The sequence below is a fragment of the Rousettus aegyptiacus genome, unplaced genomic scaffold (assembly GCF_014176215.1).
Source record: "Rousettus aegyptiacus isolate mRouAeg1 unplaced genomic scaffold, mRouAeg1.p scaffold_m13_p_8, whole genome shotgun sequence".
Classification (NCBI taxonomy): domain Eukaryota; kingdom Metazoa; phylum Chordata; class Mammalia; order Chiroptera; family Pteropodidae; genus Rousettus; species Rousettus aegyptiacus.
This window is the reverse complement of record NW_023416311.1, coordinates 101768787-101796147: the sequence shown is the minus strand read 5'-3', so window position 1 is coordinate 101796147 and position 27361 is coordinate 101768787. Positions and strand designations below refer to the sequence as shown.

Genomic DNA, 27361 nt, shown 5'->3' with positions numbered 1-27361 from the left:
TATTCTCTCACATGCTGTCAGCAATAAATTTTACAGGGTTTCCCCAAAGTCAATTGCTCCTTCTATTTGAGATTAAGATGAAAGCAAATTGATTCTTCCCATACATAGAGGAAGCATGAGAGAAGAGATAGTTTTAGTCTAGTTACTTTTTTTTTTTTTTTTTACCGACAGATATTTCCTGGCTCACTAATATAAGGTCCTTAGTAATTGAAATTCTGGCTGTAAAATATATTCAGGCATAACAAACATGAATACAGTTTATCTTAGAGTTACCTTCCATGCAAGTAGACATGAAATTTACTTCTGAGTAACTTATTTCTGAACACATTAAAAAAAAATAATGCAACTCTCTTCGACATTTTAACTGGAATTACTGCCAGGATATCAAATTCAATTTGATTTTACTTTATTTCCCAAAACCTAGTAATAGTCACATTTTTGTGTTTTTCTGTAACTGAACAAATTCAGATTCAGCATTTAAAATCTTTTAATAAAATTTTCTTAAAATATAATTTTTTAATAGAGAAGATATTATGAAATCAAACTAAGACCATTTGTAAATAGCCATAGGTAGATTATGCTCCCATTTAAATAAGTTCTATTGAGGTTGTGACTATAAGGTAAGTGTGGATATAGGACTATAATTTCTTCTTTTGGGCAGTATAGATATGCAGATGAATTTAAGAAAATTTTTCAACTAAATTAGTATTTGCTAAAGATACATTACTACATACAATGCCAGGCAAAAATGATAATAGGTTACTAATGAACTAAAAAAAAAAACAAAACAAAAAAAAAACAAGCATTCAACAATAGAAACTGAAAAAACAGTACAGAAAAAAATTGAATTTCTATTGACAAATATGTACATGTATGCTGACCACTCTCTTGACATTTGTACATATAATTACATACAGTACATAATACTTGTTCTGTCCATCAGGGGGCCTTTAAGTGTACCAAATCCACTGCTAATGTCAGTAAGAAGCCACACGGAGTGACTGGCCAGAAAAATAAATTAAAAGTGATTAAGGGCCACAAAGGCAGACACTCGGTGGAGATTATTGTTCACCAGTCAGGCATGTATGTCCCAGGCCCCGAAAGCCATAGTCTTGGAGAACAAGACCAAAGTGATAGAAGCCATTAAAGGAACTGTTCCATTGAAGGCAAGGGCAGTAACAAAAATTTGAAAAGGGATATCAGGCAAAGAGAAACTTCTAATGACCTGGCGTAAAGACCAGACACAGAAATGTATCCTTCTTAGCACCATGACAATCACGGCCAAGGCAAAAAGTATGTTTGTCATGTTGCATTTTCAGTGGCGGTCACCTCCTGCAGTCTTTACTGACTGACTTCTGCAGAGAAACACCTTCTGTCAGCCCTGTGAGGGACACTGAGGTTTCTGAGACCTTTTGTGGATTGTCTGCTTCATGCTTCTTACTCTCTTTTGTGGCAGGATTATTAAATTTGTATGCCTTCTCTTGATTCTGCAATGCACCAGGCCAAGTACTGACAGCCTCCCTTTGGCTTTCCTAAGGGCAAACTCAAGTTTGGCCCACAGGTTAAGGCTGGCTTTCTGTGTGTGCTCCCTAGCCACCTGACAAAATCGATTCCTCCCACCTTGTGAGCCACGCAGAGAGTCAATTCCAGGGGTAGGGGTATGTAGGGGTTAAGTATGTCTACTGTTAGGGGGTGCCTGTGGGCTATTTGGGGGAATCAGCAGGTAAGGCATCCCCAGCAGCTCATGGACAGGCTTGTTATGGAGCCTGTTATGCATTTATTAGGATTCATATCCTTTTAATGCTCTTCGACAGTCCTATTTGCATGCTCCCCTAGCTTTTCCTGTCCCCCTGACATACAATTTACACTCAGTATTCTGGATGGGGCAAGAGAGAGTGCTGGGTCACCTGGATGGCGTAGCCAGGTAGTCACTCACATACTCTCACTTCCCCTCGTGGGGAATCCATAGGCCGAGAAGGTCTTACTTGGCACTTAGCTATGTCTACTCATAGAAAAATTCAAACTTTTCCTTTTAACCTCTCTAATGAATCCAAAACTCATATATTTTTTCCAGTGCTGTGCCAGAACTTGTACCATGGAAGCCTAGAGTTTCACAAAGACTCCCTCGTCTACGGGAGACTGTTTAAAACGGGGCTGTGCACGGGCTTCCAGACAGTGACTGAGAGGCTGCAGTCAGTTCATGGTCTCCTGCAGGGTCCGCAAGTGTGAATGAGGACTGCATGCCTATTACACAGAGTTGGGCGAGACTCCTCCTGGGTCTCTTTACACATGGCCCTGCATCCCTCAGCTTCCACAAGGCACTTTTGTCCATGGAGGGATGCCAAACCATTGCTATCAAGGGGGAGATACTACAAGGGACGTCTTATTCAGCCATATTGTCGATGTCACTTCAGCATCTATCTTAAATGTAGATAGACATTAAGGTTCTACTAGGAACCTCACCTAGAACTAGGCACTCTATAAAAATTTACAGAAGTCCATGGATTAAAGACTTAAAAATCAGTATTGTAAAACTCTTAGAAGAAAGCACAGGGATAAAGCTCTTCGACGTTGATCTTGGTGACAAATTTTTGATATGATTCCAAAACCACGAGTAGCAAACGCAAAAACAAGCAGGATTACGATAAACTAAAATACTTCCACACAGCAAAAGAAACAGTTAACAAAATGAAAAGGCAACCTACAAAATGGGGGAAAAGAATACAGTATTCCTTCCTTATCCAAGAATGATATGTTGGATGCCTGAAACCACAAATAATACGAAATTCTGTATGTGCATGTACTATTCTTTTCCTTTACATACATACCTTTTATTTATTATTATTTTTTATTTTTTAGGCAAGGTAACCCTTGGTTGACCTCACAGATTGCAAGGACCTTGTCAGCTTACAAACCCTTATTTTTTTTATTTTTTATGCCTATAGCACCTGGTCTTCCTAGGCGGTCTCTCATCCAAAGACTAACCAGGCCTGACCCTGCTTAGCTTTCAAGATCAGATGGGATTGAGCTTGTTTAGGGTAGCATGGCCATAGGTCATAGCTTTTAATTTGTAAATTAATGGACAATTTCATGGACAAAAGGTTCATTTTTATCGTAGACCTCAGCAAACTCAGTGTACATTTTTTTTCTTTCTCTATTAAGTTGAAAATGTTCAGATTTTCACTTAACAGAAGCACTCTGAAGCTTCTCCTTGGCATTTCTGAGTTGTGAGCATCACTACTTTTGTGTTTGGGGTCATTATTAAGTAATATAAGAGTTCCTTGAACACAAGTGCTGTGATAGCATGACGGTCAACGCGATCACCAAGAAGGCCACTAAGTGACTAATGGGTGGGTAGCACATACAATGTGGATACTCTGGACAGAGGGACAATTCACATCTGAGGCAGGACAGAGCAGAACACTGTGAGGTTTTATCACACTACTTAAAATAGTGCATAATTTGAAACTTAGTTGTTTATTTCTAGAATTTTTTATTACATATTTGATAAATCTAGGGATCTGATGTGCAGCATGGTGAGTATATTTTGAACCATGGTTGGCCTCAGGTATCTAAATCCAAAGAAAGCAATATCACAAATAAGAGGGAACTACCGTATTTTTAAATCATAGGTTTGATAAGGAATTAATAGTGAAAATATTAATAAAAATATTTGTATTAGCATACAAATTAATAGAAAAATTATATTCAAAAATGGCTAAAGGAAATAAAAATACATTTTTCCTAAGAAGATATACAAATAGCTATCGGGTACATGAAAAGACACTCGACATCACTAATCATGAGAAATGCAGACCAGAATCAATGACGGATCAGTTCACCTCTGTTAGAATGATTATTACCAAAAGAGATAACAAACATTGGTGAGATGTGAAGAAATAAAACTCTTGTTCACTGTTGATGTTAATACGAATTGGTGAAGCCACTATGGATAACAGTATGGAGGGTCCTCAAAAAGTTAAAAGTAGAACCAAAATTTGATTCAGTGGTCTTATTTCTGGGTATAAGTCTACATGAATTCAAACCAGAATCTCAAAGAGTTACCTGCAGTCCACATTCATTACAGCATTTTTCACAACAGCCAAGATATGGAAACAAAGTGTCCATCTATGAATAATGAATGGCTATATCACTTATAGAACCTAGAAGAGCTAAACTTATAAAAACAGAAAGTAGAATAATGGTGGCCAGAAAATGAGTAGTGGGGGATATAGGGAGATGTTGGTCATAGGGTACAACTTCCATTTATAAGGTTCATAAATCTGGGGATCTGATGTGCAGCATGGTGACTATAGTGAACAATACTGTATTATACACTTAAATGTTTCTAAGAGGGTATATCTTAAATGTCATCACCACACACACACACACACACACACACACACACACACGGTAATTATGTGAGATGATGGACATTTTATTAACTGTGCTATGGCAATCATTTACTAATATATTTGTGTACCAGGTCATCATGTTGTACATACGCATTGTGTAGACTTACACAATGTTATATATCAATTATATTTCAATAAAGCTTGGAAAAAAGATAAATACCAACTTAGCCTCTGTATGTGTGTGTTGGTGTGTGTATTGGTAGAGAGTAACTGTTTATTCATACTAGTAGTAAATAGGGCTAAGATGATTATGATAACAGAAATCAAACAACATGGTATAAGGACAAAACAGTGAGATGATTATATATATTTCAAGGTTTGAAAAAATTAGCATAGGTCTTGGGTCTTGAAGGATATGAAATGTATTAAAAATTGACCTTAGAACAGCAATAATCATTGTTTTGAGAAATGTGTAAAAGCTAGACCAGAATTTAGTTAATTAAACCTGTACTCTCTTGTGCCATTAATATTCAGTTTGCTACTTGACTAGGTCAAAATCTATTTGTAGATGAGCTTTTCACTTCAGAGGGAATATATAGAACAAGGAAAATTGTAAGTTGTAATTAGAAATAATAATTTAACACTATATGTTTAAAATATTAATTTGTACTATATGTAGAAGAAAGAAAAGTGATTCTAGTTTTCTAATACCATTAACTCTCTAAATCAAACTTTGAAAAAATAAATATCATAATCAAGACTTGGTATTGTCAATGTCTTCATATAAAAGCCTTATAAAGTACTCAGCCTCTTAGCAAATAGCATCAACTTGAAGATGTTATTTGAAATAGTTTGAAATTTTTAATAGAATTATTTATTAATTAGTTTTAGTAAACATTTAGATATCTGATGCTAACTATAATCCTTGGTCTCTGAAGAAATTTGAAGATTTCCATTTCTTTTAAACACTGTGAAGTTTAAAATAATCTAAAAGATATATTTTAGTTTTGTTGAGTCAATTCTGAATGCATTTTCCAACTGTAAAACAAAGTATCATTCATTTCAATAAAACATTTTCTCTATCTTAAACAGAATTGTGCTTTGAAATGACCTGAAAATCGTTATCTTTCTCCTCACTTTAGGAAGCTCATGCTTCTTGGACTAGGTGAGGAATAGCAATTTCCCCTGCAGGAGTTTATCCTTTCTAATTCTTAACAGAAAGTCTGCAGTTTGCCTGAAGAGACTGTGTGCCAGTCGGCTAAGATATTGAGCAGGAGAGCCTCTTACCATGTATGACTCTTATCATTTATGTAAGAGCTCTACCCAGGGATAAACGGCACTAGAGGGAATTGAGGATGCTTGGTGTCTAGAATTAGCCTATCTGATCACTAGAACATTTCTTCATTCAAAATTGAACCTACTGTTACAAATATTTCTATACTTATATAGAATTACTCTCTTGAAATAAAGTTTTTTTTTTTTTTGGCTGTATTATAGCTTAAAAGATTATGTTCTTCCCACCAAGGAATGATGACATGTATGTGTCATGTTAACACATGACATATTCTGAATTATACTTCATGGTGTGTCAAAGAGATGACTTATTGAAACATTGGCTCTTGAGTAAAACAGGGCAAAAACTGCATTGAACTTATAATCTACATGATCCTGGGCAAGTTTCTTAGTAAGGCCATTTCCCAAACTCTAAAAGAGGGATAACAATATTTACTTTCCAATATGTCAACAATATTATTTATGTAATATATGTAAAAAGTCTATGAAACTCTTTGGAATATAGAAGGTACCCATGGTGGTAGTTACTAATATTTTTACTTATACAATTGCTGATAATAAACAGTACTAAGTTTGTGTAAATTTATTTTGTTAAGTGCATTTATTTGATAATTATGAGCTTCTAAAATATTTTAACATCTGTCTTTTAGAAATTCAAGCTAATATTTTCAAGTCAAATCAAATCATCTTTCTAAATTCTATAGTTAAATAAGAGTGAATACCAACACAATCACAATATTTGGAAAGAAAAAAAACAGGAATTCCTAATCTCGGTGCCTTGCTAAGTTACCTTTCAATAGATATTTCTGGATTGTTATGGTATAGTTTTGGATCAAAAAACTTTCAAACAAATTACTATCAAAATACTTAAATTACTATATGTAGATTTCACATTAAGTAGTGAATGAGAACAATCTAAGGCATTTGGCAGTTTGATCACTGTACTTGCGGTACCAATTCCAAATATTTTAAACACTATTGTAAAGGATGAGAGGCTAGTACCATTCACATATTCATTCCTTATCAAGTTTGTTACTTCTTAAGCTGTTGATATGTGATTATATATCATGTTAAAAGCACTTGAGAATCTGATGACAACACTACAAGCTAAAATTATATAAAACGGAAAGCAAAAATGAACAAATGAAACAAACAAATTCATAGACAGGCAAAAGTACAGTGGTTACTGGCGGGAAAGTGGGTGGGGGAGGATGTACCAGGGTAAGAGGGTCAAATATATGGTGACAGAAGGAGACCAAATTTTGGAAATGGAACATGCAGATGTTGTATTATAGAACTGCATGCCTGAACTTTATATGTAATTAACCAATGTTACCCCAGTAAACTTAATTGAATAAAAAAAATTTTTAAACGTTTCCATTTTACCTCTTATCTTTGTCAAGATGAATAGATATAAAAAGGTTTTCAAATTTCTAAGGGGTTTCGTGTCACTTTTTTTCCACAAGAATTCTAATAGCATATTTGTTAATCTTTCTTTTACTTTTTAAATATAGCTTTAAAATGTAAGTAAAATAAATTTTGCCTCACTATGAACATTTCTTACTTTTCATAATGAAATACTGACAGTGGTTTAGTAAGGATTCTCAATAGCGACACATGCCCACCTGCCGAAAAACAGATGGTGGAATTGACAACAGTTTTTTCCTATTCTCTAAAAAATGTAATTGAGTTTTCTGGCTTCCAATTAGGTGCAATATTGCCATCACTAAACAACAATAACAAAGAGTGGCTTGTCAAAATTTAATAAAAATAACTTCTGATCACTACAGGGACCTGAAGTTGCAACGGAAACTATGATTTGAAACTGAAGATTGGAATGGAACATCAGTGAGTCTTTGAAGATATAAATGATTTTTTTAATTAAATTTATTGGAGTGACATTGGTTAATAAAATTATATAGGTTTCAAGTGTAGAATTCTATAATATATCTTATGTATATTGCGTTGTACGTTTACCACCAAAAGTCAAATCTCCTTCCATTATGATATATTTGACCCCCTTAACTCTTTCAACTTCCTTCCTCCCCCTTCTCTTTGGTCAGATTTAAACAAGTCTATCAACCTTCCTGAGCTTTACTATTCTTATGAAAACTTTATTCGAGAGCAAAAACTACAGTTTCTTATCAAGTCCACATGGACCACTCAATAAGGTAGACCATACTGCAGGGCCATAAAACAAATATTAACACATTTATGAGAACTATGCAAAATATGATCTCAAACAACATTAAATTATAAATCAGTAACTAAAAATATCAGGAAGTATCAACAGTATTTGGAAATTGAAGACATTTCCAAATAATAAGAGACCAAAGAAGTAGCCACAAAAGAAATTAAAATACAGTTAAAATTAAAACATAGTATTTCATAATTAAGGTAATCCAACTATAACAATAATAGAAAGTTATAGCAACAAATAAATATGTTATAAAAAATGTTTAAATCAATGTTTTAGATGTCACATTGAGATAAAAAGAAAAGCTAAAATAAGTAAAAGGGAAAAAGTAATAAATAGCATAAGCAATGAAATTTTAAAATGAATAATAGATAAAATCAAAGAGACAAAAGGCTGATTTTTATAAAGATTGTTAAAATCAACAAACCTCTAGTGAAGCTAGCCATGAAAGAGAAGATACAAATTATCAATAATAAATAAGATATGTACTTCACTCCAGATTCTTTAGACATCAAAAATATAATATGAAGATAAGTGAAAACCTTTATGCAAAAATTTTCAAAATTTTAGATAAAATGAAAACATTCCTTGAATGACACAAACTACCAAAGAAAATAAAGATAATAGATAACCTTAAGAGTCCTGATTCTATTAAAAGCAATTTTATGTGTAGTTTTTCTTTCAACAATGAAATTCCAAGCCAAAACAATTTCTCTACAAAATTCTATCAAAATTTATAAAATACATAATAGCAGGTCTACACTAACTATTCCAGGAAATAAAGTGAAAAATGCTTTCTGAGTCATTTTATTAAGAACAATTAGTGATATGAAATCAAATAAAAATACTATAAGAAAACAAAACTAGAGGCCATTTTTTTTGCAAGAACATAAACACAACATTTTGCAGCAAAATATTGGTAAACCCTAAAGAACAATATTTATAAAATACATCATGACAAAGTATGAGAAGTTGATTCAATATTTGAAAATTAACCAATGAGCATTATCATATCAATAAACTAACAAAAAAATCAATATGGTCATCTCAATAGATACAACAATAGCATTTGATAAAATTTAGTATTAGTTAATAAAAATGCTTAGCAAATGATGAAATTGAAGAATATTATTAGGTCATTAGCCTATAGCTAAAACTTAAAATTATAAAATTTCACTAGAATACGTGGAAGAAAATATTTTTCACCATCAGTTAAGAAAAAAAATAAATGTAACACCAAAAATGTAAGGCACACCAAAAAATTAATAAAACGTACTTCATCAAAATTAAAAATACGTTATTTGTAAGACAAAGTTAATGAAAAAATAAGATGCAGACTAACAAAAAATCTTCACATTATATAATAAAAGAATTTGATATGAAATTCTTCAAAGTTAATAATAAAAACAAACAACTCAATATTTAAAAATAGGAACAAAACTTTAACAGGCACTTCATCAAAGAAGATATAGAGGTGGAAAAAAAAAACTCATGAAAAGATTCTCAAAATCGCTAGTCATTAAGGAAATTCTAATCAAAAGCATAATGGAATATTAGTATTTATTAGAATGGCTAACATTAAACCATTATTTAAAATGCTTTCAATTGCTTCCAAAGACATAAGCAATTAAAAGTCTCAAATATTGATCATGGGAGGTAAAATTTTGCAAGCACTTTGGAAGACCCATCGTAGTCTCATAAAATTAAACATACACCTATTACACACAATTTATCAATCCCAGTACTAGACACTCAACTCAAGGGAAACAAAAATGTGTATTTATACAAAAATCTGTACATGAATGAATATAGTAGTTTTATTAATAATTGTCAAAAATGTAACTATTCTGTAATTAGTAAATGAATGAATTATCTATTGTTTATCCATAAAATGAAATACAACTCAGAGATAAAAAGACAATGTATACCAATACATTCACTATGGATAATTCTCAAACGTCCTATGCTAATTTAAAGAATCCAGATTCAGAAGACTAAATATTGTCTCATTTTATTTAAATAACATTCTAGAAAAAAAGAAAAAAGTTATAGGGCTAGAACACAAAGCGATTGCTCCTAAGAGCTGGAAATGAAAGTAGTGGTTGATTATCCGGGGACAGGTGAGAATTTTGAGGTAAAAATGTATTGTTCTACATGTTGATTATGTTAGTGTTTACAAGACTACGTGTGTTGTCAAAATTTTTAGAATTGTTCACCAAAAAAAAAAAAAATTTGACGATATAAATTGTATCTCAATAATAGAATTTAAAATGTAGTTTTATTACTTCATATTGAGTCACATTGCTCAGATCATCTCTTTAGACAGCTCAGGTGATGAAAAAACTTTCAAAAGATCCAATTTCACACAATATTTTTTTATTTTATTAATTTATTTGAATATTTTTAGTAGACTATTTTAAGAGCAGTTTTAGGTTTATGGCAAAATTGAATGGAAGGTGCAGAGATTTCCCATATTTCCCAAACATCCACTGCTGCATAGTCTTCCCAGCTCCAGGCATCCTGCTCTAGTGAGGTACATTTGCTACAACTGATCAAGCTGTACTGGCATATCATAATCATGAAAGTCTATAGTTTATATTAGGGTAATATCTTGGTTTTGTAAATTCTGTGGGTTTGGACAAACGTATAGTGGTGTGTATCCTTCACATTAGTATCATACAGAGTAATTACACTGACCTAAGAACTTCTATGCTCTATCTATTCATCTGTCTTCCCATCCTCAACCTCTGGAAACTACTGATCTTTTTACTGCAGCCATACCTTCCTCTTTTCTAGGAGGACATATAATTGGAATCATATACTATGCAGCCTTCTCACATTGGCTTTTTTCACTTAGTAGTATGCATTTAAGTTTCCTCCAGCTCTTTTCATGGATTGACAGCTCATTTTTTTGCTAGTGCTAAATAATATTCCACTGTTGGGATGTATTACGGTTTATCTATTCACTTACTAAACAACATCTTGGTTTCTTCCAATATTTGATGATTATGAATAAAGCCATTATCCATCTACAGATTTTTGTGTGGACGTAAATCTTCATCTCCTCTGGGTAATAATCAAGGTATGCAACTGCTCAATCAGATAGTAAGAGTATGTTTAGTTTAAGAAATAGCCAAATCGTCTTCTGTATCATTTTGCATTCTTATTAACAATGAACAGGAGTTCCTATTGCTTCACTCTCTTGCCAGCATTTTGTGTCATCGGTGTTCTAGATTGTGTCCATTCCAATAATGTATAGTGGTATCTCATTGTTTTAATCTGCATTTCTTTGATGACATAGATTGCGGATTACAGCATGTTTATTTTAGTTAAAGTAGAGAAATTAATTAAATAATGATGAATAAATATCGGTAGAAGAATTCTCTTCATAAATAAGTGAAATAATATATAATCAGTGTACTAATCTATTTTTTTTATACAAAAAGATTCACATCACTGCTGCTGAACTCTGAACTACCTGAAAATTCTAGAATTCGTTTTATCATTTAAGCTATTCATAGATGTTTCCCAAATTAGTAGAACACTATGTTTATGACATTTAATTTAATACAGCTTAAGTCCGTGAAAGTATTCTATGATAAAAATTTTTGCCCCTGGTTTGTGATGAGATGTTTGAATAGAATATGACTAGTTTTTTAATAAGAAAAACAAATTGAAATCCATTTATAAATCTTGAGTAGTCTTAACATTTTAAACATTTATTAAGAATTAATAAGTTTTGAGATATATAAACGTCCCCACATATTTTCTCAAAGTGTGATTCCACACGTAACTCCTCTGTAGGTCATTTTTCTTTAAATAAATTAAACATGTATTTTTACATATATTTGGATTAGAGGAGAAAGGAATAGGTCAGGGACAAAAGAGTACCAAGTTCCCTAAAGTTTAGGACTCGGAAAGTAACTGATTTTCTCAGTTGGTCAACATAACCTTAGCTCTCCAATTATGATATTTTATGTTGTAAAGAGATTTGCAGGTGTCATTAAGGTTACTAAGCACTAGACCTTCTGACAGGGAGATTATCCAGATAGGCCTAACCTATCTGATGCCTTCAAAAACAGAGTTTTCTTTATCCATTCATCTGTTGATGGATACTTTAACTGTAACTGAATTTTTTTTTTAATATTAATAAATAAATAAATAAATAAATATTTTTAAAAAGAGTTTTCCTTGCAGCTGTGGTTGTAGTCAAAATAGACTTTCACAGTCAAGAAGAATTTGACAAAAGAGAGGTATTTTATAGCTGAATTTGAAGGTATCTTCATGTGGAAAGGATTTGAGAGCTGCCTCTAAGAGCTGAGAGTGATTCCTGGTTCACAGCCAGGGACCTGGGTCCTACAACTGCTTCAAACTGGATTCTGCCAACAACCTGAATGATCCTTTCTCAGAGCCTCTAGTTGACATCTTGATTCCAGTTTTATGAGATTATAAGAACACACTAGGTAGACTTAAAGCCTGACCTTCAGAGCTGTGAGATAATATAATACATTGCTGCCCCTTAGTTTGTGGCAACTTGTCAAGCAGCAATAGAAAACTAATAATAACAAAAGAATGGCAAAAAGAAAGAGGAGACTGAGGATTCAAAACCTATTTCCAACAGAAGGACAAATAAACTATATACCAAAGAAAAACCTTAGGAATTATGATAAGCGTATTGTCTATATAATTATAATTTAGGCTTTGAAAAGAAACTTACTATTAGATTTATGTATCTATTTAATTTGAACATTAATTATTTTCTATGCTTTTAATTCATTTTACTTTTTACTTTCCAATTAAATACCCCACACATATTATTATATACTACTTATTTTAAGATCATAAAAGTAATGATGTTCTTAGATGAATTCTATTTCTCAAAATATTTTTGTGAAAAAGACGAAGTACATGTGAGGGCATTGAACATTCCTTAGCATGCTTGCAAATCAAAAAGAAATACAGTATGTCGGTAGACTAGAAGATGTTTCTTTCAAAAAAAGTAATATTTAAATTTCTTCTATTTTTCAGTTATTTCCCTTTCAACAAAATTAGTTTGAAGATAGATTCAAAAAGGATAGTTAGCAAAGTAAGGTTCAAATGCAGTCTCAAGTTGGTAGTTATATTTCAGAAAATACACTGTAAAATGAAATAAAAATACAATACACAGAATCACCTGTACAATAGAGTTTGGAAGAAAAAGACTATCAAATGTAATGGCATATTTTACAGAAGGGAAGGACTCGGCAGGGAAAATGAGACCTTTCTGCGAGCTTATCGCATATACACTCAGGTTCAGAGAAAATGGTGGGTAATGGATTTACCCTCTGCTATGGGTCCTTGAATGTGTGAGTCATTGTTTGACTCCCCCTTCTGGAAGCTGGAACTAGACTGTAGGTTTGTGAGAAGCCAAAACCCAGAGGGGTTAATACAAGTTGGTCTTTTCACTTATTTCACCTCAGGAGAACAAAATTATTCATAATGATCATGTCTCAGCTTAAATTGAAATTTATCTATGTTGACTCTTCCGTGCCCAATGGGTGAATGAAAATACATGGGATCTAATAAAATGCAGTCACCATTTTGGCTTACTTTTTCACTAATTGTTCTTTTTTTTTTTAGTACATATTTTGATTTTCTTATATATACCACATATATACAGATGTTTTAAATCCAACACAAGGATATATATTCTTTTAAAAATTGGTCATTCTTTTACATATGAAAATATAAGCACTTATCGGGAACATTCAGGATTCTGACTAGTATCGTGTCTTCCGAATTTACCTGAATATGCTGGCATTTACTTCAAGCCAGCATATAGAACCCATAGACACAGTAATGTGGTGCTGAGGAGATTCCACATAGATATTATAAGTAAGAAAAGAACAAATGGGTCATCTAGTCTTCCAGAGTACTGCTTCGTACTGTGCATAGAGGTAAATATAACCATATAAGTATTCTTGCTATGACTTTATGCTTCAGTGTCATAGATATGGAGTTTATCACGTGATAAATTCAAAATTGCACAGCTCATATTACCCTTGCATTTTGATTCTAAAAGCTTGAGGTCTCCTATCCTGCTTGATAAAATACTTAAAATCATTTTTCTATTAATTATCTATTAATAGACAACACATTACAGTGTGATAAACTCTGAACCAGATACCACTGAATCTGTCTTAATTTCCTTTATCCATGAATTAATGATGAGCTTTTGTTTTACCCATAACATGTATAGTGTATGAAATTAACGCAAAATGAGCAGAATAAAACAATGTATAGCTAGCTATATTTAAAATTACAGCATACTGTTCTTATGCTTTTCTTTCCATAACAAATAAAATACTACGTATATGAGAATAAAAAGTACATAGGCTTATTTTTCTGGTATAATTTTAAAAAGAATGCCCAGTGAACAAAGAGGACTTTGGGAAATTAGTTAAAAAAATTAGGGAAATGAATAGATTTACTTTTATTCCCTCTCTTGTAACATAGATGAGAAAAGGTCATCTAAAACATCCAAAGCTGGAAATTACGCTAAGTTTTTTTTCAAATAGTTAAACATTATAATAATGCAACAGTGCATTAAAGCTAACAAAATTAATGCTTTCAAAAATGTTTCTCTTTATGCTGCTAATAGGTGTTCAGGCATTTTTGGAACCTTTCAAATAATGACAGAATTTTATGAGTAAAATGCCGTAGTGAGGAAAAAAATGATTCTATTCCCCTGTAAAATTATAATTTATAGCTTTGTCTTTTATTCTTGCAGTCCCATACAATATACAAAATATACTGATGCTAACTGGTATTTATAAATAAGTATGAACCTGATCATCTCCTATGCCTTCAAGTTTATAAGTATGATCAAATTCTTCTAAGTACTTGGAAATTGAATGAGGAAGTTATTTGATTTTAAGTGCTTCTACACCTACATATTAAATTCTTAGTCTGAAAGAATGGGTTTGGGAACAATTTTAAGTTAAGACTATCCTAAACTAGAATTTTCAGAATAAACTGTGGAGAAGACAAATCCTGAGTCATAGTTTCTGAAGGGATGAAAATGAGACCCTTGTTTAATGAGTAATGTTTGGGGAGTAAGGAAATAAAGCTACTACATCTCTGTGCTCACTTTGCATGACATGCAAAAGGCACTGATAAACCCTGCACTGAATAAATCTGTTTAGTTTTAACTTCAATTTGCAATGTGACCAGTGAATATTGTTTTATTTTATTCATTTTCAACTAATTTATTAATAATTCACATGCAATATTTTGAGAAATGACATTTTATGTTACTGAATAAAATTCTCAGGAAAATTTTCTTTCACCTTAAATAAGAACTTAAAAAACTAAAAAAAAAATTAGATACTCCAGTACCTTAACTTTTGCATATAGTTTATGGATTTGTTGAGGTTAAAAAAAAAAGACATTTAAGATATTAAAAAAATAATAATATTTACAGTCAGTATATTGACAAGTTTAATTCCTGAAGTTGATTCTATAAAATGAATGTTGAACATGACATATGTCTATACAGCACAGTGGAATAAAATATTGAAGTAACTATGTGCAAGAATTCTGAAGAAATGCATTTATCTCTGTGAAGTACCTTGCATTAGCAACAAGTTATGGCATGTTAGTCTAATTGTAACACATCATGGAATCTTAGAAAATGTGGTGACCTTGATTTTAATAACGTATTTGACATGATTACTCATTATAGCCTTTTTAAAAAATAAAGTAATTTGTTAGAGAAAATAATATTTAGGGAAACTCAAAACATCTTGTATTGATCTTCAACGATTAAATTTTCTTATGGGGAAATTAGTGTAAAACTCAAAGTAAATTTCTAGTAGCTTTTAGAAGGGCTTTAGATGATTAACTAGTCCTTGAAAGTTTATTATTGTATGCGTGATTAATATTTTGGCATTGGTAGAAAGCTGTCAAATATGTATATTACACAAAATTGAGAGAAATTCCAGGTCATGAAATCTAAATCTAATCTAGGTAGCAAAACTGACTATCTGAAAGGATAAAAAAAAATAATGTGAAATTCCAAATGTAGGTATATAGAAATCAACTGTATATATTTCAAAATGGCCCAAGTGCGTGTGCAAAGACATTTAGAATGTTTAATTAAACTTATGCTCAAAATGAGTCTCTTCTATGACATGCCATGAAAAATACTGATGCCATCTTAGGTTGCATTGAAATAAGTTAACTGTAATTGCATATATCTGATTCATGGCACACAATACTATGCCCTTCACTGCATTAAATCAGTTAATTCTCAAAACAAACATGAAAATGGTCAGAGCTCTTGAAAATAAGGCATGGAGAATTTCTGTAATTTTCTTTTGGGGGAAATAAACATGTCAGTTTTATTTTTATCACTGTATATCCATATGTAGAATGATTCACATATGTTTGGGTATTCATAAATATGTTTGAAAGAATTAATGGTTCAGAATATCTGAACACGAGTAAGAAGACTTCCCACAAGATAGATAATAATCATGATAATTAATAATTGGTAAAAATTCCATCAAAGAATTCTGAACACATTTATAAAGATAAACATTACAAAAGAAAACATTAAAACTATATTATCACTTATTGGAAATGTTGCAGAAATAATTTATATAAAAATTATTTTATTATGGTATTATATACTTCATGCTATGAAGTATGAAATAATACATTATAAAAATAATCAACTATCAAAATAAATTTAAAAATTCTCTAGACTCATTAAATTGCATGATTCACTTTTGTTGTCTGGAGTAAAAATTATTTTCTGTACAAATAATAAACTGGGAAATAAACTCCAATAATCAAAATATATTTATACATTATTGCCTAAAAAACCTTAACTTAAAAACTTTTGGTTAATATTCATCTAGTTTCTATGTGCTCAATGCTATTTGTTGGATGGAACATTAAAAGACACCTGGCAGTTTAATAAATGCTTCTTCCTATCAGCAACTTTCAATTACGTTAGTTCGGCAACAGTGACATACATGAATAGAATTCTGTGCTACTGGTTAAGTTATTATATGTTTTTATTAAAAAAGGCACATTGGTTTGATCTTCAAATTTTCCAAGCTTAAGAAATATGTAAATTATGAATGTAAAGAGAGAAAGATAAAAGATTGACATGAAAACCAGGTATTCTAAAAAGAAATCATTTGCACGTGGAAATTGAGTGTTTGGCTAAGGAAACAGCGAGGAAGTTGACCTTAGAAAGAAGTGTGATTATACAACAGGAAAAATCATTATTGTGGTGAGAGTTTAAGAAAAGCCTGGACAATATGAAAGTTAAAATTTTAAATATCCAGCAATAAGATATTGTGACACAGTCTGTGCTACATAAAGGAATAATTTAGGGTGTGAAAAATTGTAATTGTTATGCAAGATTAATTGAGAAAAAGGAGTCAAAATTCAATTTAATCTTATTTAGATTAGTGAGAAAAGTTAAGGATATGTAATAACGGCCTTATACAGTATTAAAACAACAACAACAAAAAATCCATCACATATTTTACAAGAAAAATAAGTTTTAATGACCTATCCTAGTTGAACAATGGAAGGGATTGATCAAACTATCTTTCAATATCTTCTCTGCAAGAGTAGCTAAAATATTATACCAACCAATAAAGAATCTATGACTAAAAAATTATTTAAAGAGGAATTTTGGCTTTGTAGGCACTGGTAAACATTTGTGAAAGTTGTTTTGTAAGGAGATAAAAATAGCTCTAGGTCAATTTTCCAAAAATCAATTTGATTCAAATAAATCTCCCAAAAGCAAATTGATTTTTACCAAAATGTCTGTGTTCAAAGAGAACTGGAATATATCAATGTCACAAAAACTATAACAGGGATGGGGGAAGAGATACAAGAAGTAAAGGCACAAAACTAGAAAAGAGAAAGGAGATTAAGAGTTTATACGGGTCATTGCAATTAATGAGTTGTTTGTGTCCTTGTGTAAGTTTCTTTTGGAGGATAGGGAAGATATACAAGGAGAGAAAGGAATGTATCGAATAAAAATTAATTCAATCTCAAGTAAATTATTAAAATTATGATATAAATTGGCACTCGGGTAAGTATTCTTTTTAAATGTTGAAATCACAAATTTCATTACAATCTTTAAAGAAATAAATCCCTGTTTCTTAATATGTTATGTTTGGATAAAATATTCTTCCATTTTTAAATTAGCAGTTAATATTTTGTTGAGAAAATAATTTCACCCCCAAAACTAAATTGATGTGACAAAAATAAAGAAATACAATAGTATATAGGTCAAGTTAGAAGTGTAGTATTAACAAGTAGATATATTTATAATGAATCAATAATTTCATAATAATATTTTATCTGTACAAAATAGAAAAAATTATACCTTACTATATAAAAGAATGGTTTAATGAATTAAACATTTAATATTTTTGTCCTATCTTATATTTGTAAATAAATAAAATTGATATTGAGTCAGCTCATTATTAAAATGATTACATATTGTTCTTAAAACCGTAAGAACATCCTTCAGGATTTCAAAATCTAATACCTCTCATGAGACTTCTAACCAAAATGCATGCGCACACACACATACACATATATACATAAACTAGTTTGCTAATCCTGAGTGACACAAACACAGAAATAATGTTCACAGTAATTAGACTATTTAAATATTATTATTTATTATGAATTATATATTATTTGCCAGTTTAAATAACAGATACATTTATGCATATATTTATATTTTATCAAAGGATCCACATATTTTTATACTCAAATATCCCGTTTCACAAAGTTTTATATTTTTTAAGGTTCTCCTTTTGGTGAATTATTTTAATCTGATATTAAAATCCAGTTGATAATTGTTCTCATCTTAATGTGGCTGATCTACCAAACAAGCATCTTCACACATGTCATTGCAACAGAAATTTACTTACAATGCTAAAGAAATATTTCAGTTCCATTTCTTACTGCCTAATTAGAAATGTGATATGCTTAATAATAAAAAGTAAGTTTAAACATATTTTTTGAATATTTAGTTTTACCAATAATAATAAAACTAATCAAAAACATAAAATGCTTTTTCTTTTTCTCTAAAAATTAAAATCGGTTTATTGATTTCTTTGGGATAATTACAAAGACTTGCTCAATGTAAAAATATAAATTCAAATACTTAAGATGAGACATATTGTCAGAAATGAGTGCCTAGGTAATTACAAATTAAAAACCTTTATAGGTAATTATATTTTATTTTTGCTAACCACTCTTAATGAAATAATGCTAGGATATTTTCTGAGTCTGAGTGTGTGGTGTTTGAATGCACTTGTGAAAGTATTGGAATATATATTGTTATAATATTTTCACCCAGACATGACATAAAGTCCTCATTAATATTCTATTAGATTTTATGATTCTCATTAGCATTGATAAAACAAATGAGATAATAATGACCTTCCACTTATTTTAAATGTTTCTGTATTCTTCTAGGGCATTAGACCACTATCATCAAAAGACCTGTTATAGTAATTTAAAATGTAAATGTTATTCATTTAATTAATAAGAGATAACTGTCTAACAAAAATGGCTGCAGAGAATTATAGTCAGTATTATATAAAATAATAAGACTTATCAGCTTAGCTCAGTTTTGAATAAAAATAAATGAAAGTCAGAGAGCTCACTGTGGTTTAAAAGATGTGTGAATAAAAGGGATTTTCTAATAATTGAATATAGTCTTGTAACAAATACTGTTTCTTAATTAATTGTCAAAAATAAGATGGGAAGGTGACTGCAAGGTGCACTGTCATTATGTTCCCTAACTGGATGACATCTCAGTCATGAGGCATCTAGACCAGTACAAATATTTGTTTACTCTGTTAACACTGAATGTACATAAACAAATATTTTAGTAAAATAAATTAGTTTCGAACTAGTTCAATTTTGCTGTACTTTACCATAATTGTTTGTGAAGCTATATTTAAATAAGGAATACACAAATAAACCCCAAATTGAAATACTAAATATAATTTCTTTTGCACTTGGCTAGTTTTTCACTCTGTGTTTATATAGACATTCATACAGTAAAACATCGAAATTTTCAGAACTGAACATTACATCAAGCCTAGCTTTTGCAATCTTTATAATGGTCACTTTGCCTATGAAAAGGGAAGTATGTATTAGTGAACAATTCGGTATATTTCAATAATGTATGTGTGTGTGTGTGGATCAGAGCGATGAGGTTATAAAATAAGGCAAGGAAAAAAAAAACAAATAACTTCACCTGTGTATTGATTACTTAGCAAATATATACAGAGTGCCTACTTTACATTAGGCTTTGTATAAGTAAAACAAACATAATGGTTAACAAACACTACAAAGGTAAAAACAAACAAAAGCCAATCAGAATCAATTTCTGTCTTGTGGATCTTCATGTCTCCAGGTGTATGTGGGGATCTGACTGAGGCCTGAAAACTTACATCTCTGATAATTTCTCAGGCAACGCTGATGTTGCTAGTCCACGACTCCAGTACTTTGTGGAAACCGAAATGGGAACCTGAGCACATGTGGAAGTCACATTTGAAGCGAGGTCTGGAAAATGAGTGGGAGTGAACTAGGTAAAGTGCGGAGGTGTACATTTCCCTATAGGTCTATCCATAGAGGAAATCCTGCACAAAAGACTAGCAGGGAAGGACTAAACAAACAAACAAACAAACAAACAAACAAACAAAAAACGTGTTGGCAAACTCTGTGAAGATAATGACTTTTATTAAAAATTGCTGAAAACTGTTTTCAGATAAAAATAGGAAAATGAGTCAATGGCTTGACATACTTAAAGAAATAGTGCAAATGAGTTATGTCTTCATATAGAAATTTTAAGTAATAATGAATTTTGTTAGAGAGAAGTGAAAAGTACGTTAAAAAACCAGCGTATATTCACAGATTCTAAGAAACAGAAACATGTGTTATAGGGAGGGCAAAGAATGGAAGCCAACAGTTTGCGCTACTGCGGTGAAAGATGGTTAGATGTGTGGCTAGAGACTGAAGCTCATAGTTCTCTGGACATAAAGGAGCCTTCGTGTCCTTTAGGATCAATTCAACTTTTATCTCTAAAGATAGGGGAATATTAAAGAATTGTAAGTAAGTGCATAACATGACCAAATACGCATTACAAAGCTCATTCCAGCTCTGTATGGATCTAAAGACGACTATGATTGGGGATAGAAACATCAAGATTCACAAAAAGCATTTTAAAATTTGTATGCCTTTTGGAGCCCATTCCAGGACCTCTGCTCAACAAGTATGAGAATTCAAGAAACCAAACTTGAGTAACAGGAGACCAATTAGGGGACTTTGTAGCACTTTAGAGTAAAATGACCAGATGACAATTAATGTATTATTAATGGAAATCAAGAAGAGTTGACAGAATCAAAATGCACTGCAGAGAATACATCAATATGTCATGATGATAGTCTACCTGAAAGGAGGTGAAATGAAAGTTAAAGTCTGGAAAATGTCTAAGTTACTGTCTGGGCTAAGCCAAATGAATGAGCAATGAACAAAGAAAACTAAGAAAATGGAACACTCTAAGTCTTTTGTTCATAGTTCAGTTTAGTGCACATCACAGTTTGTAGTACTGGTGTATATCTCAGTAGGAATATTTGGTAAGTACTTATATACGCAAGTTCAGAATTCACTAGAAGTTTATGGGCAAGGGATAAAGTGCTGTTTAAAAAAGAGTAAATTATGTTATTCGAGTAATTTATCAATCTAAGAAACAGGGACTGAGCAGTCAGAGAAAACTGATGAGAATTTATGTGGTCTCAGGTCTCAACTTTCTGATCTGTTTCATCAAATCTAAAGTTAATTGAATAAAACTAGCTCTTCCAGTTAAAGTACAGAGCAATCAAGAAAATGTAACACTAGTTATATTAGATAAATATATTGCTTTGAAAATATTCCAAATAAACATACTATTGACAAATACCTTGTTTATTTACTTAGCAGATTCTTATAAAATTTCATGTTCTATTAGAGTTAGAAGTAGAGTAGTCTAGGGTGAACATTAACTGTAGTTTCCATATCTGACATCTCTGTAGCCCTATTTCAGAGTTATGAAGTTTACATGATGAAAATTACTGAATCTTATATTTTTAGTACTAGATTATATAATTCTGACATGGGGACTTTTCAAATAGAATATTTTTAAGTAAATCACTTTAAATCTAAATAACTCAATTTCTAAATTTATCTTGGTTTTATAATGGAAAAGTATATGATGGATAAACTAGATCATGAAAATAGAGAATAAACATAAAGTATGGAAGAGAATAAAATGGGGAGAGTCATAAGTGCAATGGAAAAAAGTTACATGAAGTATCTGATAATTTATATTTCTTCTCTCAATTTTCATTAACCTTAATTTATACGTGAGTGTAGAAAGGCTTAAAGTTGCCAAAATTCTGTATATAAAGCAGAAATATAACATTTCTAAATTGTAATCATTTAGCCTTATCAATAAAATATACATTTAATTGCTAAAATAAATAGCTAGGAACACATAAATAACCATTTTAAAGGACTACCATTGCTTTTTTTTTTTTTTTTTTGTATTTCATAAAGCTACAAACTACTAATCTTTGGTAAACAGCTTAGTTCCTGATGACATTTAACATAATGACATTTAACCTATTTAACCTGACAGTTCATAGCAAATTATGACAGTCTAAAAAGAGGGTAAACCAAGATAACTGTCCATGGATTAGCTCTCATTTCCTTTGTGTCTCAAATCAGAAAAAACGGCAAGGAGAATAACTTGAGTGGACCCTAATGTACTATGCATGATGATTTTTCAAGATGTATGCCATAAGATATTCACCACAAGTCATGGAGAAAGAAATGCTACCATTTAGAAACAATCCTGGATATTTTGCAATCACATATGCAGATAATTTATTATCATTGCATGATGTAGACTTACCTTTCCTCACCCCAAAAACCTAAACAGTATGTTGTTTTGGGAAAGATGGAAGACCATGGGATATTTGTTAAAGCTTCAATGGTTGGACTTGTTCAACAAAGCCATTATAAGGATCAGTGTTGTTCTTACTGTATCTGGATGCGGCTGATTCCACAGCTGCATCCAGATACAGGAAGAGCAACACTGAGGCTGACAGAGCAGCAGCATCACCTAGTGGTATGGGATTGACCTGCAGAATTTGAACCTCAAGTCCATTACGGATTACCTGCGTGACCGTGGGTAAGAATTTTCACTTCCTTATGCTCTGGTTTATTTGTCAATAAATGCATATAATAATATTGTAACATTTATAGAGCTGGTGTGGCATCTAAATTAAAGCATTTGGAAGAGTGTTTAGTAAATAAAAATTCTTGTATTCATGGAATTGGACAACTTCTCCCATGTTATCTTACTGATGCCTTTGGTATTGAGAAGGTTCAATTGAGAAAATTAGTCATATCTCTTCATTTTCTTCTGAAATAAACTTATATGTGCTTACAATGTTTCTCTATATGATTCCCATAAGCATTTTAATTCTCAGAAATATTAATGCAGTACCAAATAATTTAATATTTTTTAACTGATTGATGGTGTAAATCCCCTTAAAGGTTTTATTATTATTATTATTATTATTATTAATTCAAGACAGCTTATGAAAGACCAGCTCCAAAGGAATAATGGTATGAGTCAAAAGTACCAATATCTTAATAATGGAGGTATTATCTACCAGAAAGATAAGAAGCTGTATAAAATATATTTGGTCAATACCTATTTGGAAAAATTATAACTTTATTGGGAATGGGAATATTAACAGTGATAATATTTGATGGCAACATTTGTTTTTAATCTGCTAGTCACAGATATTTTAAATGCCAAGATTTTTAGATAAAAACCCTATTATTGTAGACAATAATAAGACAGAATACTCACAATTGTTTTCCAAAATGACTTTTCTTAAGACACACATTGTTTGGGATACAATTAAATTAGAAATCTCTTCAGATGATGCCCATCTGCATTCAGTCAAGAATGAGTAATGATTTACTTAATTTAATGGCAAATAATATTGTACTACATCATTTTTTTTTTCTTATTTGAGACATAAAGGAAATGAGAGCTAATCCATGGACAGTTATCTTGGTTTACCCTCTTTTTAGACTGTCATAATTTGCTATGAACTGTCAGGTTAAATGTCATTATGTTAAATGTCATCAGGAACTAAGCTGTTTACCAAAGATTAGTAGTTTGTAGCTTTATGAAATACAAAAAAAAAAAAAAAAAAAAAAAAAGCAACGGTAGTCCTTTAAAATGGTTATTTATGTGTTCCTAGCTATTTGTTAGCAATTAAATGTATATTTTATTGATAAGGCTAAATGATTACAATTTAGAAATGTTATATTTCTGCTTTATATACAGAATTTTGGCAACTTTAACCCTTTCTACACTCACGTATAAATTAAGGTTAATGAAAATTGAGAGAAGAAATATAAATTATCAGATACTTCGTGTAATTTTTTTCTTTAGATGCTGAATCCAAAAATCTCTGTAAAATGATTACTAAAAAAAATTATTTTAATGAACTCAAATGACTTTAATCAGCTTTCTGTATCCTATTTTTTCATTGTTTAAATTTTATAAGCATATTTTAACTTCTGTTATCAGAATACTGTTTAAAACACTATGAGAATTTTCATTATGCAACATAATGCAACAAACTCTTCAATTATAGTCACATGTAACTGTCACAATAAACCTGTGAGAGAACCGCTATTATATTTTTCATTTTACATAGAAAATTGATCCTTCGACAGTTTAGATCACTTGCCCAAATTCACATAGCCAAAAAGTAAGACTGTGGTCCAGGCAATCTGACCTCACAACCATTATATAAATGAACTTTTAACAGAGAAATTCCTTCAAGCAAATTAAATTTCACAGGATCCTCATAAACTGAATGAAAAATGAAGAGGAAAAAGGAAGAATTTTCTAGATACAGCTTCTGATTTTTTTTCTGAGGTACCAGCAAACGAGACAATAATAAACTCATGTTGACATCATAGCGAATCTGGTGAAGGACAGAGGGTTCAACTTAATGGGCTGAAAAGTTTTTTAAAAGTCCTTCACAAATAAATGCAAATATGGAGAGTTCAGTACACTTAACTGTTGACGTCACAAAATAAAGGAACTATATAAAACCTGATTTTCACTTAAGGATTTAATTCAAAAAATGAAATGCTGCTGCCAAAATAAATCTAAAGAAAAGGGATAACGAAGAAGAAAAAAACCAACATAGGTGCTCATCCATAATATGTCTAAAAGTTTGGTTCCTATAAGAAAGTTTAATTTCTCTTTATTTCTTCTCAAAGGTGTTGGATTTTTTTCTCCACAGGTTTTGCTTCTGGTGGAGGTTTTCCTCATTTTTACGTCTATGTCTTAACTTGAACTACATTAACTGCACAAGTCACCAGTTGACGGCTGTCAGGGGCCCAACACTCGAAAACTTTGCCAGTGACATAGCAAAGAAAATAAAAGTAGGAACCTAGTGAAAACAGTTTTCGCCTGATAAATGGTGAAGAAAAACATTAAAATATGATGGATATAGTGATTTACCTTGAAAAAACCTGGTGTTTTCTTGTGAAAGTGAGTGTTGGAAGAGTTGCAGCTTGAATTATGGTCAAGTGATGGAAGATGGGTTCTCCAAAACTATACGGAAAATTGGAACACCTGATGTAGGTAGGTACGGCTCATTACACATGCGTATTTGAAGAGCATGTGTGTATGTGTGTTTGTGTGTGTGCACATTTTGTATATTCAGTTGGATACAGTCGTCTGTTTTCACTCAGTGTTTTGCGTGGATGAAATCATTTATAAACAAATGCAATATTTGCATTATGCTAAAATTGGCCCTTAATATATCAGTCACTTTGGAACATATTTGTGTTTACAAAACAAGCTTTATAGCAGAACTCACTGTATTTCCAATTAGCGAACTCCATAGTTTTCACACTGTCACAGAGAAACAAGGAACTTCAAATTACAACTAGAGATATCACAAATGTCTTCCATATCACAAAAATCCAATTAAGGATCACCTCGGGCTAGTGGTGAATTTAGTGGAGGCAAATTGTGTGGGGGATTAAAAATATTATAACAAAGGAGGAAAGAAAATAAATTGTGCAGTTTCACTATCTAGAAATTTTGTGATTTTAATAGCTGTAATTATACATGTATATTAAACAAAGTAATAATTGCTTTGTAATAATTCTAACTTATCTAAAAAAATGAAAAGTCTTACCCATTTCATCTCATGAAAGACAATAATATAAGAAGAAAAGATAATTCAGTATTCACGAAGTAGCTATAAAATTTTATGTTAAATATAATTTGGTTAAGGGAAGAGATTACTTGCCATATTAAAGGAGGAGTTGATTATATGATCTTCAGTATTGTAAACTTTAATTTTATATCTAGATTTCTAAGCTATGAAGAGATTTATTCAACATTTATATAAAACTTTGAAAATACAAAACACTCAGAAAAAAAGGAAAGTGTTTGAGTATAACATTCGGATCATCTTTGAAGTTTAGAAAGTATTCATAAGAAACACTGTTTAAAATTAAGTTTCGAAGCATATAATTATTTCAACAGCAATTCTCTTACTGTTTTAGAATTAGAAAACGATAACCTATAATTTTTTTATTTCAATCAACAAATATTCTGAGAAATTATATGAAAGAAGTGACACCAACTTAATGTTTTAAAAAGTTTAAAAAGTTAAAACTATTAAAACCCTATAAAATAATTAAAATATATCTTTCTTGGAATTTCTAATTGGAAATGATTTTTTTTTTCTATATGATTAGTAATGTGTACCTTTCTCCATATTTATTCCTGAAAAATTTTGGTATCTCAGGCATTTATTTTAATTTTTCCAAAACTATGCTTATAATCTGCCAACAAAATAAAGATTATAAATAATTAAAATTATAATTGGATTATGCCTCTAGGAAATATTACCAGGAAAGTTGAAGCTGAGCAATGTGGGTCAAGTTTCATTCCAAATTGTATCCAATCCATCTCGGTGTGGGGACAATTGTCCACTTCCCTCTCTGTGTGTTTTACATCCACAAGCATGTGCATGCATATATACATACAAAAACAGCCACACAAACGCAAACCCAGCTTCCAGGGACGGGAAGGTATTTTTACCCCATTAATAGTTCTAGTCTCCTCAATGGCTAGTACAAGGTTATATTTACTTAGGCTATTTTCACAAGATGCACTGCTTCCCACAGCTCTGTTGTTTTAATGTTTGTGCTGAGCAATGGTGACTGAAAAATATAGAGGAGGTATCCAAACCTGAATTAGAAAACTGAATACATTTTTAAATAAAAACTAATAATAGAAAATGATAACTAAGAGTATTTTTCTCCATATCCCCATATATTTTGGATTTGTAAATTATCTATCAAGAAAATAAGGAAAATA

The 27361-nt window shown here is 31.2% G+C and overlaps 1 protein-coding gene and 1 pseudogene across 3 annotated transcripts in view; both read right to left on the bottom strand.

Annotated features, from left to right (window-relative positions):
* CDH18 (cadherin 18) overlaps positions 1-27361 on the bottom strand; it is a 368075-nt gene that overhangs the window by 126624 nt on the left and 214090 nt on the right. The gene's annotated exons all lie outside the window — the stretch shown is intronic.
* LOC118607406 lies at positions 2937-3055 on the bottom strand (annotated as a pseudogene).